Consider the following 12,237-nt stretch of genomic DNA (forward strand, 5'->3'; position numbering starts at 1 on the left):
TCTGTGCATTCAATGCTGAAAAATCTTTATGCACCTAAAAGGAGTGGCACCAGATTTTTAGATTTCATACATCAAGCTTTTTATCTTTATAATGCATTAAAAATCCGATCCACTGATTTTTCAGGATGTTAGTCAAAGTTTGTAAATCCATCGACTTACAATTTTATAGTTTACTTTTATGTCCATAAAAAGGGCATGGAAATCAAAGGAAACAAAGTTAAATGACATTAAGATTATAGGAAGTCATATTGGTGAAATGATTTATTATTTTGTTGTTATCACTCTGTTAGGGCATGGGAATATGAATTTTTAGAGTATTTAACTCTTGGTTTTGACAAGGAAAATTTACAAAAAGTAACCTAACATGTATAAACATATATGTACATATTTCCCGATTAACCAATCTCTGCTGCTGTATTTTCATTGTCAATGATTAAGTTGTACTTGTGTTTAAAATTTAAGCTCATATCTCTATCCCGTGCACTGTTTACATTGGTTGGCACTTTTTACATTTGTTGCTGCCTAAATTATGATAATCTAGCCGTAAATATTGTTGGAAAATGGATAATGGCAGTTATCAATCTTATTTTCCTAACCTTGATATTTGCTTGTGAATCTTATTTATTTTCTTTATGTTCTTTAGTTACATCTTTCATCAAACAATATCAAGAACAACAATAGCAACAATAGAGGACATAGATATTAGGCTCCTAGCCAGGGCAAAACTCTTCCAAGGGGAAAACCCAAAAACTCTTCTCTTAGAATTTGCTTCAATTGAGATACAAAGACCCAAACCCTAGACCAAGTCCTCTTCCAAGTACCAAGTCAACCCTCTAACAAGTCCTCTGATTTTGCATCAACGAACTTCGAACCGCAACTTAGACCTACCAGCTTCAATACTGCCACTCGTCCAACAACTTCGTCCTTGCAGCTTCTCTGGAAACCTTAATTCAGCCTCCTCCTTAGACCTTCCTAGAGCAAGATAGCTCTCCCAAGGTCGATAAGGTCAATATAGGGTTCCCTCCTTCCAGCGACAAGATTCTACACTTCGTCCTGTTGCAACTCGGACCTGCAATTTCGGCCTCCTTCTGCAGCACCAGAAACCCTAGATCTTTGCACGTGTGAGAGAGATAGAACACAAAAACAAGAAAATTTTGTCCTTCCTTCTCTTCCTTGGCCTTCACTCTCCTTTCTGCTCTTCCTAGCTATAGATCGAACTTCTTCTTGTGATATGGAACTTGTGGAGTCAGTGTCTCTAGATGAGGTCTAACTGCTTCCTTTTATAGCCTTCTCATGGGTTCGAATTCCCTCCTTTAGGCCGACTTGTACTTTGAAGCTTCCAAGGCTTTCTAGACTAAAAAATAATTCTTTTTACAAATATATTTTTGCTCGGAAGGGTCTTATAAATATGATAATGATTCCTTTGACTCAAGACAATAAATCCTAAGGCCTAACAAACCTTAGAAGCACGAAGAACATGCTTTTACTTAGAAGACCATCAATAATGAGCATGAAACCCATGCTTTAATAATAATAAATTTTCTTTTTCTTTTCTTGTATGTTACATAAGATACATATTGAAATGAGTACAACAACAATTATGAAAGCCGAAACTAGTTACATTTTCAACAAATATTGCTTCTTATTTTTTGGTAATATGCTTTAATTTTTTATTAAATGAACGTGCAAAATTAAAACTATATTGAAAATAAGGGTGGTAAATGGCATGCCACCAAGAAGAGAACCAAGGAAATGTACACCTTATACTACAGTTTTCAAGATAACGAAAATAATAAAATTTCAATTGGGTCTTGGTGCAATTTTGGCAGAATAGGTACCCTCACCCCTTACTTCTTAGCCAAAGGGATCATCTGTGAATGTTGTAAGGGATTTCCAAATTGGGGAAGTGTATTCCTACTCCATTGTGATAAGAGGAAGAATCTTGTAAAAAAGGGATAAAAAATGGAGCAGAAAATAGTCCAAAACCATAGACATAAAAGTAATTTCAACCCCTTTTTATAATGTGTACACCATGAGCACTAGACTACTAACAACATTAACTAATTAGCTATAATTCCTTGCATGAACTACGCACCCAAGGCCTCCCATTGATCACCATCATTTTTAGGCACAAGGTCCTATTCATTATGTGGGGACTTGTCAATTGGTGCATTTATGGTCGAACCCAACTATACTTTAAACACTGGGCATTTATACCCAATGAAATTGCTGGGTACTTGTCATTACGTGGGAAGAGCCCGTATCACTGCATGTCTCAAAAGTTCTTGTTGCTCACTTGATTCTTGTGTTGCTAAGAGGGATCCCGCTACCACCATTTAGACTGACTAGAAGATGCCTCAAGGGGGACCGCTGGTGACGGCTGAACCAATTTACCAACAATTGCCTTAAATGGTCTAGTTCCATAACCACTTTCTTTGTAGGACATTATATTTGCAAGGACACATTGTTTATGATCACAGTCATGACAGTCTAAGAAATCTAAATTGGTTGAGTAGTTACTGAAGATATGTCATTCCACCATTTTGAATGGTAGAATAGAATTTTTAGTTCAGTGCTAGGCATTTGGTAAAGTTGGTAGTCCATAGGTCAGTCATCCCCCAAGAGGCAAAATTTTCAAGATAATGGGGAATGGTGAAGTGGTCATACAGAGACAAACTAGTTCTAGGGGTGGGATCTTTTTACAGTATTAAGAACTATGATTGGTTGTTTTCAAGGCACTAGAAAAGCCTCAAGAAGGATCTAGAAGACAAAGGGACACCGTTGGATTAACTCGAAGGCATCATAAATTAAGGATCTTGCAAACAAGGTTTTTTGGCTTCCATGGGAGATTTTTAGTTTACTTGAAGATTGTAATATCAGGTTTAAACTTGGGCTTATTTTTTAGACCAAGTCTAACATTCTTCCATGTAGCGGCCCGCAAGCATTGGTAGGCATCAACATGCTCATATTTCTACAAATACTTGGAATAATTCTAGTTCCAATCCTTCTACCATTTAGTAGGGGTCTTGATTCTAAATTTGAAAGATGAGTATGAGATTAACTTTTTATTTCTTTCTAGATTAATTTTGTCCCCAATATTTTGCTTGAATTTGACTTTATGTTCATGCATAGGCACCCATTCTCTTTGTGGATAGGAGTATGTCTCCTTGATTTCCTTGATGCCATTTTGAAGAAATGAGAGGATAGCTGCTAAATATTTCTCATTATGATTGATGAACATTTGAAGTTGTGATCATTAAAAGAGATCCCTAGTGTGAACCGATCGCCTTGACATCTCAAGTGGGACTTAACAATTAACATCTTCCCGGGTTTTCAAATTGCTTTGTGTCACAAATGATCCAGAGTTATAATTAGTTTTAGTGTCAAGATCGAGTCCTAAAAGTTGAGACTTTTCCAACATGTTTCACCATATGGTGTTGTTGTAGTCATGTAATTGCACAGAGGTATCTTTTAAGCATCTTTACTCTCTATCCCTTTGATGAACCATTTAGTACAAAGAGCTTAACCTTAGATATAGATGCTAGTGATTCCCAACTCACCTTTATCTCTTGGGGAGCAATAGATACTTTAGGCCATTCTTTGGAGCTTGTCTTCCATCAGACTTCACACATGGGAAGGAGTGGACCACTTTATAAGTTGTTTAAGCATTTCTTGAAGGAGGGCAACATGATAGGTTGTATAAAGATGTGGCCACGAGTCCCTTGATGTTGATTTAGAAATGGTTTTCAACTGATATTCATTGATTATGGCAAATGTCCACTATTTTTTTTTCTACTCTTTACACTAGTTGTTGTCAAAATTTCATAGAGTAGGTTGGAAAGCGAAAGTGCATACCCAAAAACGTGAAGATTTACCTTGGTTGGATCCAAACCTAGCCTAAATTTTCTAGCCGCTCTAGTAAATTGCATGGACTATGTTTATAGTATTCGGTTGCAGGCCATTGAATGTAGAAGCCAAAGGCATTGTAAAAAACAATTTAATTTTCTAACATGTTGAGGAAATAACTCCTCATCCTTTTGAAACATGAGATACGAGTAATTTGTGAAGTGTTCATTGACAAGCTAGCCACTATTTTGCTTAGCCATAGGGATGCCTTTGGTTTTTCCTTGCTCATATTTCCATGGTAGAAACTAACTTGAGACTTTGGCTACTATGTTGTACAAACCTAGGACAACTGGAGAATCATGGATCATTAATTTGAAAAATCTATCGATTGTGAGGTAGGATAAGGCATGATTTGAGCGTGTAGAGATAGGCGTCTGTACGTGGAATGCCTCAACATGCCCTCAATCACATGCACCACCCCTTGGGGACCAAGATTGTAGTGTGTAGAACACATCATGGGGTCAAAGTGGTGGTTGACAATGCAATGTCCAATGCATCAAATTATGCGCTCGTGAAAATGCTCACTCAACATAGACATCTTGTTACATTCCACTCTAGAGACATTTAATGACACAATGCAAAGGTACTCCACTTGTGATAAAGATTTGTACCTCGTTATTCAAGCAATAAAGCAATGTTGGAATTGCATATTACAAAAGGATACCATCATTCATTTAGAGCACAAATTATTTCAGTTTATGCATATGCACAACAAGTTGTAGAATGCACACCACATGTAGTGGATGTCGTATTTGTAATAGTCCTACTTGGTGATCAAGCACAAGAAGGGGAAACATAATAGAGTATCATATTTTTTCAATTGATTATCGATAGTGTTACTTTACTTAACTCTTGAGGTCAAAACTGGGATGACTGAGTTGCTTTCTCTCTATATTATGCAATATCAATAGGTTTGTAGTCAACTATTTGTTTGATAAGCTACTCTACTACTGTTGTAGATGGATTGCTCTAAGTCTGTCAATTTTCCTTAACCTCGCCGACCTGGTTAGTTATTTCTTGGTAGATTATTACGCATATCTATTAGGTTTGTAGTCCACTATTTGTTTGATAAGCTACTCTACTATTGTGATCCCTTTGGCATGCAACTCAATTATTGGTTTGGTATATGCATTGCTCAAAGTTTGTTAATTTTCCTTAACCCCGTCGACCTGGTTAGTTATTTCCTGGTAGATTATTATGTATATCTATTAGGTTTGTAGTCCACTATTTATTTGATAAGTTACTCTACTATTGTGATCCCTTCAACATGCAACACAACTACTGGTTTGGTAGATGCATTGCTCCAAGTTTGTTAATTTTGCTTACCCTCGACAACTTGGTTAATTATTTCCTAATAGATTATTATGTATATCTATTGAATGGAAAACAAGACTGAGATTTTGACATGTAAAATATAGATAACAATGGAAGCAAATTAAAACTCCAATCTCAATCACACGCACACAATATTTCTGCCCTTTAAAATCTATTGTTTCATTAATTTAAAGTCTATAATATACAAGGGATCCCTTCCTAGGATAATGGCCCTCTGACGAAAAAATACTAGTACGTGGAAATGATTTAGTTGATCAAACCCTTGACCCATCCTTTGGTTTACTAGTTGATCCAGATCCTTCCCTTTCCGCCCCTTGAACTCTTCCTTGAACTGTGCACACTTGGATGAAAGTCCTCCACCCAATCACTGAGATCTCACTCCCACTACGTTTGGTACTTAGGTCTCACCCCCACTATGTTTGGTGCTTTAAAGATGTGTCTTCTCTCTTAGCCTAACCTTCCTTTTATAAGTTTGAGTTATTGACTAAATCCACAACCCTAATCTCCAAAGTGATTGCAATTGAGATTAGATCTCAACATCACTTGACAACAATGGTTGAGATTCATCTAGTTCACTAATGCAAATAACTTTTGCATTTCATTAGATTAACTCACTTTATATTGTGAAAGTTAATTACTTTAATAATTAAAGTAATTGCTAGCTTAAGTGTAAATTAGGCAAGTTCCACATGCCTAGACTCTTAGGTCTATGAGGAAGTACCTGCCCTAGCTACTCTCATCAACACTTCGTCCTAGCAAGGAAGGTAATTTTGGAAAAACCACTTGGAATTGACTTCTCCTTTGATCTTGGCACAATGTCCATGCATCATGCTTCACCATGGCTTTCCTCCAAACCTCCTAGTTTGCTACCTCTTTAATGAGACTACTCAATAGTGCCATGTAGTATTCAAACTTCTTCATAGGCATGCTCTCCTTGAATGTGCTCCTAGTAGCCTCCACATGCTTCTGAGCATTCCTTAGTGTCTGCTCAAACCACTTGGGTCTCTTGACAAAATTGGAAGAAGCTAATGACTCTTCCTCCCCATTTGAAGGTTGACTCCCTAAAGTGGAAGTCTCAAAACATTGTTCTCCCTTCGAAGCTTCTTGCTCCTCTTCCTCTTTCATTGTTGGTGGCAACTCATGAGACTTCCTAGATGCCAAGTTATCCTCTAACTTAACATGTTTGCTAACAACTATCTTCCTCAGTGCTAATATGAAGATCGTATAAGCTTTTGAGGTCTCGCTGTGTCCAACAAATATACCCTTTTTTCCTAAAATCTCCAACTTTTTCCTTTTCTCCATAGGAACATGGATGTATGCTAGACAACCAAAGATCCTCAAGAGTAATATCTCCATCTTCACCCTAGTGAATGCTTCCTCTAGTGTCTTGTCCCCCACTATCCTGTGAGGACTCCTGTTCTGCACATATACTGTAATGTTACACGCCTCTGCCTAGAGAAACATAGGCAACTCCTGGCCATGTAGCATAGCCTTGGTAGAAGTGATGATGGTCTGATTCTTTCTCTCTGCAACCCCATTCTGCTATGGGTTGTACGAGACTGTCATCTCCCTCTTGATCCCTTCCTCCTTGCAAAAATATTTGAAGTCCTAGGAGGTGTACTCTCCCCCATTATATGACCTTAAGACCTTGATATTTTTGATTGTTTGGTTCTCAATCTGTGACTAAAGACCTCATCCTTTGTCTTCATGAAAAAGATATAGTTTTCCTAAAATAGTTATCAACAAATGTGACATAGTACAGTGCTCCCTACTCTAATGTCATTGACATCGGTCCACATACATATGAGTGAATGAGATCCAAGATTTCCCTTGGACCAATTCTCGCTGCTTGGAAAAGAAGCCTTGGCATTCTTACCAAGTGTGCATCCTCTTCACACACCCTCCTCATTGTTAAACTTTGAGAGACCAGTGACGAATCTCTCTCGGGATTAGCAATGTCCTGTAGGGAAAGTGTCCCATCTTTCTGTGCCACAACTTGCACAAGTTGTCACTATCATATACTAATTCCTAAACAAGTTTGCCTATCAACCTGTGTAAATTTCCCTCTCTAACCCCGATGTCCAATATTGTGTATGGGTTAGACTCCTCTGGACGAATGGGCACTTTCCTATCCCTGAACATAATCTTATATCTTCAGTCCTTGATCACTAATGCTGAGAACAAGTTCATCTTTAGTCCTGGTACAAACAACACGTCTTTGGCTTCTGACGTCCCTCCTAACTTGAGCTAGAACTTAGTGGTTCCAACACCCTTCACTACATACCTGGCATAATTGCCAGCTTCAGATGTTAATCTAGGTCATTATTCGTCAGATTTCTAAACAAATCCCATGCCTCTGTCATATGGTGTGATGCCTCTGTCCAAGTACTAAGTGTAGGAATTTACAGGGTAAGTTCCTCAGAAAGAACACCAAAAGGACACCGCTCACAACCAGATCACAGATCAATACACCAGTATTTTTGACGTGGTTAAAACCCTCAAAGAGGGAAACAGTCCACGGCCTGCGCCAACGTGGCTACTACAAGCAATTTATTAATCAAAGAATGAAAATTTACATAAGCTTCTCTCATGCACGGATTACCCGAACAATGACCCTCCATGCGCTTTAAATAGAACTCATGGACCAATCGGGTGTCAAGCCGCGGATCAAGTGTCGGTAATACCGAGGAGAGAGTGAACCGTCGGATCACTACATATCGTGACCGTCGGATTGTAAGTTACAAAATGTACAACGGTAAAGAAACACACTTTACCTAACTCTATACCTAACTCTATACTAGACCAAGTTGAACTTAACTATTTCTTATGTGTCGGAATATCCTAACATCCCCCCTTAAGAACAACTTGGGATAGGATTGAAGGATTTACAAATATGACACAATAGGAGAAGGAAGGAGGCACTAGAGCCTATCCCCCCTTAGTGACAACTTCCTGAACTCCAAGCATATATCGAAGTTTAGTGAACTTCGCCTCTGTGAGAGCCTTTGTGAAGATGTCTGCAACCTGATCATCTGTTGAACAATATTGCACTTCAAGAACATGGTCATGAATGAGCTTTCTGATGAAGTGCATGTGTAGTTCAATGTGTTTGCTGCGTTGATGCTGGACTGGATCTTTGCATAGCTGAATGGCACTTTGATTATCACACCAAAGTGTGGTTGGATGCTGCTGCTCAAAGCCAAACTCTGATAGGATCTGACGAAGCCACAAGGCTTCCTTACTAGCTTCCACGGCACCACGATACTCTGCTTCTGCTGACGAAAGAGAAATGGCAGCCTGTTTCTTACAAGCCCATGTAATAGGTCCTGAACCAAGAGTGAAGACATAATCGGCAGTAGACTTCCGATCATCAGGGTCACCAGCCCAATCAGAATCAGTGAAACCAACTAATAGAGGAGCTGCTTTGGCACTGTAATGAATCCCAAACTGTACTGTACCTCGAACATAACGAAGTATTCTTTTGGCTGCTTTCCAATGACTTTCACGGGGGTTTTGCATAAAACGAGCAACAAGGCCAACAACAAAGGAAAGGTCAGGACAAGTATGGGTTAAATACAAGAGTTTTCCTACAAGTTGACGGTATAAGGTAGCATCAACTTCAGGAGAAGTACAAGAGACTGAAAGTTTGACTCCAGACTGAAAGGGAGAAGGGGCTGGCTTACAGTCTTCCATGTGAAAATGACGAAGAATATCACAAGCATACTTGGACTGGGAAAGGGAAATACCCTCCTTGGATTGCAAGACTTGAAGACCGAGAAAATAGTGTAAGTGTCCTAAGTCTGTCATTTCAAATTTCTTTTTAAGGCTGGACTTCACATGGTTTATAAGGTTGGGATCACTACCAGTAAGAATAAGATCATCAACATAAAGAACAAGGATGATAAGAGAGTTTCCCACTTTCTTGGTGTAGACAGTATTGTCAGAATAACACCTAGAAAAGCCAGATTCTAAAAGAAAGCTATCCATTTTGGCATACCAAGCCCGAGGAGCTTGCTTAAGACCATAAAGAGATTTCTTAAGTCGACATACAAGGCTGGAGTCTGTTTGGATGAAGCCAATGGGTTGTTCCATATAGATTTCTTCATGCATGTCCCCATGCAAGAAGGCAAATTTAACATCCATCTGATGGACTTCCCATTTTAAAGAGGCAGCAAGGGAAAGAACAAGGCGGATAGAGTTCATTTTGGCAACAGGGGAGAAGGTTTCAGTGTAGTCAATGCCTTCAACCTGTGAAAAGCCCTTAGCAACAAGACGAGCTTTATGTTTATCAACTTTCCCATCTGGTCCATACTTGGTTCTGTAAACCCATTTACATCTAACAAGTTTGCGTCCCTTTGGTAGAGGAACAAGATCCCATGTATCATTTACCAACAATGAATGATATTCTTCATTCATAGCTGCTTCCCAATGTGGATGGCCTGAAGCTTCTGCAAAAGTGTCAGGATCATGATTTACTGGAGCTTGAGCCAGTAAAGAAGAGGCTCTTTCAAACTGAGAACGTGTACGTCGCTGATCTGTACGATCACCGACAAGATCACCTGCTGCATCTCGAGTAGCACGGACCCATCTTGGAAGTTGAGGATCCTGAGAAGGTGGGGGAGGATTGTCATCCTCACTTTCATCATCTGAAGAAGAAATGTTTTCAAAAGTAGAAGAGATAGGAAGAGGTGGCACATCCGCCGGACTAGGCTCGCAGGCCGATTTATTTTCATCAAATTTTACATCTCTTCTAATGATAACATTTTTGGACTTAAATGGAATAAGTCTATAACCTTTTACATCTTCAGAATATCCAACAAAAGTACATTTCTCACTCTTAGGTTCTAAAGCTTTATGCTTTTCATCTGGAATATGGGCCCATGCTTCACTTCCAAAAACACGAAAGTGACTTACATCTGGTTTAATGGAACTCCAAGCTTCTTCTGGAGTGATATTCTTTAGAACCTTAGTAGGAGTGCGATTGATTATATAATTTGCACAATTAATTGCTTCGGCCCAAAAACTAAGACTGAGTCCTTTAGATTGCAGCATACAATTAGCCATTTCCTTTAAGGTGCGATTTTTCCTTTCAGCTACACCATTTTGTTGTGGAGTGTATGGAACAGTATGTTGCATTTGAATTCCATTTTCGGTGCAAAAGTTGATGAATGTGTTTTTAACATATTCTCCACCATTATCAGTTCTTAGCTTAAGAATTTGATGTCCAGATTGTTTTTCAACAAAGGCTTTGAAGGCCAAAAATGTGTTAAATACTTCGCTCTTGAGTTTTAAGAAGTATACCCAAGTGCGTCTGGAGAAATCATCAATGAAAGTTAAGAAATACTTGCAGCCAGAGAATGAAGCAACAGGAAGTGGACCACATAAATCACTGTGCACAAGCTGTAAAGGGGCTGAGGCGTGCCAAGAGGCACGTTTTTCAAAACTGTCCCGATGATGTTTTCGGAGTACACATCCGGAACAAACACCATCTCTGCAAGATACCATAGGAAGACCTGTCACCATATTTTCTTTACATAGATGCTGAAGGGAGCGATAGTTTAAGTGACCAAATCGCTCATGCCAAAGTTTGCTCACTTCATCATTATGAGCAACAAATACTGAGGGAAGATTTGATGACCCAAAGTTGTGAAACTTATACAACCTTGTGGAATCATCAGCAATACCAGTAGCTAGAATCTGTTTAGGATCTCTCAGATCCTTGATTACAACATCATGAGGTGAAAATTCAACAATTTTACCTTCACCTGAATGAGTTATCTGATATACAGATAGAAGGTTGCAGGATAAGGTTGGAACACATAATACATCATTAAACTGACCATTGTCTAGATGAACAGTTCCAGTCCCTACAACATTAAGAGATCTATCATCACCAACATATATATTTTTGGTGTTACAATCATTTAAAGAAGAAAACATGGCTTGGTTTTTGGCCATGTGATAAGAGGCTCCAAAATCAATGAGCCACTCATGAGAATGAGAAGAAGAAGATACATTTAATGCATAACCAGACTGAGATGATTGACAGCGACATGCAGAAAGTGCCATTCCTGAAGATGAAGTTGAAGTTGAAGTTGAAGAATGCTCCACATGGATGTTATGTTTCTTCATTGCGGCTTCCAAGGCTTCCATCTTCTTAAAGCATTTAGATTCTAAGTGGCCATCTCGATTACAAAAGTTACAATGTCTATCAGTCTTCTTCCATTTGTTTTTATTGGTCTTATCATTTTGCTGAAATGATCTTTCATTTTGAGGCTGAGTTTGCTTAGGACCCTTGTTTGGTTTAGGACCATTCTTTTTAGGATATGACTTCTTAGGATTCTTTGAATTTGGTTGCTGCTGGGCGGCTAACGCTTTCTTGGAAGAGTTTCCAAGATTAAGAAGACCAAGGTGTAAGAGTTTTTCTTGTTCTCTTATTAAAGAATCACAAAAAGAGTCAAAGGAAGGGGCCTTGTAGTCTTTTCCTTGACAAATGAAAGCTTCCCTTGTAGAATGGAAGGTGGAAACAAATACAGAGTAGGCTGGTCCCAACTTAGTAAGGATGGAATAAATAAGGTTACTATCTTCTTTCTTAACCTTAACACCTTCCAAGAGATATCTAAGGGTCTTGAATTTGGACAAGAAATCTTCAATGCAAGAAAAATTATTAGGATCCAATGTAAGCAACTCATTTTCAAGTTGATGGGCTCTAATTTCATTTTTAATCCCAAAAACTTTAGTGATTTGTTCCAATGCTTCATGAGGAGTTTCAAGTTCTGCAATATGGAATCTAAGATCAGGAGAAATAGACATCCCTATCAAACCACGTGCTTGATCTTGTCTATTTTCCCATTTTGCAGCCTTGTCTTCATCTTTTGGTTTCTTCTCTTGGCCTGTGGCTAGATAGACGAGACAAATGAGAAGTCCTTCTCGAACTATGTTGCAAACTCTTCAAGTCGTACCTCTACTGATGTTGCTCTCTATTGTGACTTTGCC

The 12,237-nt window shown here is 38.7% G+C and overlaps 1 protein-coding gene across 2 annotated transcripts in view; it reads left to right on the forward strand.

Moving 5' to 3' along the window:
• The window catches only part of LOC149180461 (uncharacterized), a 355,125-nt gene that overhangs the window by 99,295 nt on the left and 243,593 nt on the right, over positions 1-12,237 (forward strand). The window lies entirely within an intron of this gene.

The sequence above is a fragment of the Pinus tabuliformis genome, chromosome 3_2 (assembly GCF_031772625.1).
Source record: "Pinus tabuliformis cultivar Carrire ecotype Pingquan chromosome 3_2, CPIR1, whole genome shotgun sequence".
Classification (NCBI taxonomy): Eukaryota; Viridiplantae; Streptophyta; class Pinopsida; order Pinales; family Pinaceae; genus Pinus; species Pinus tabuliformis.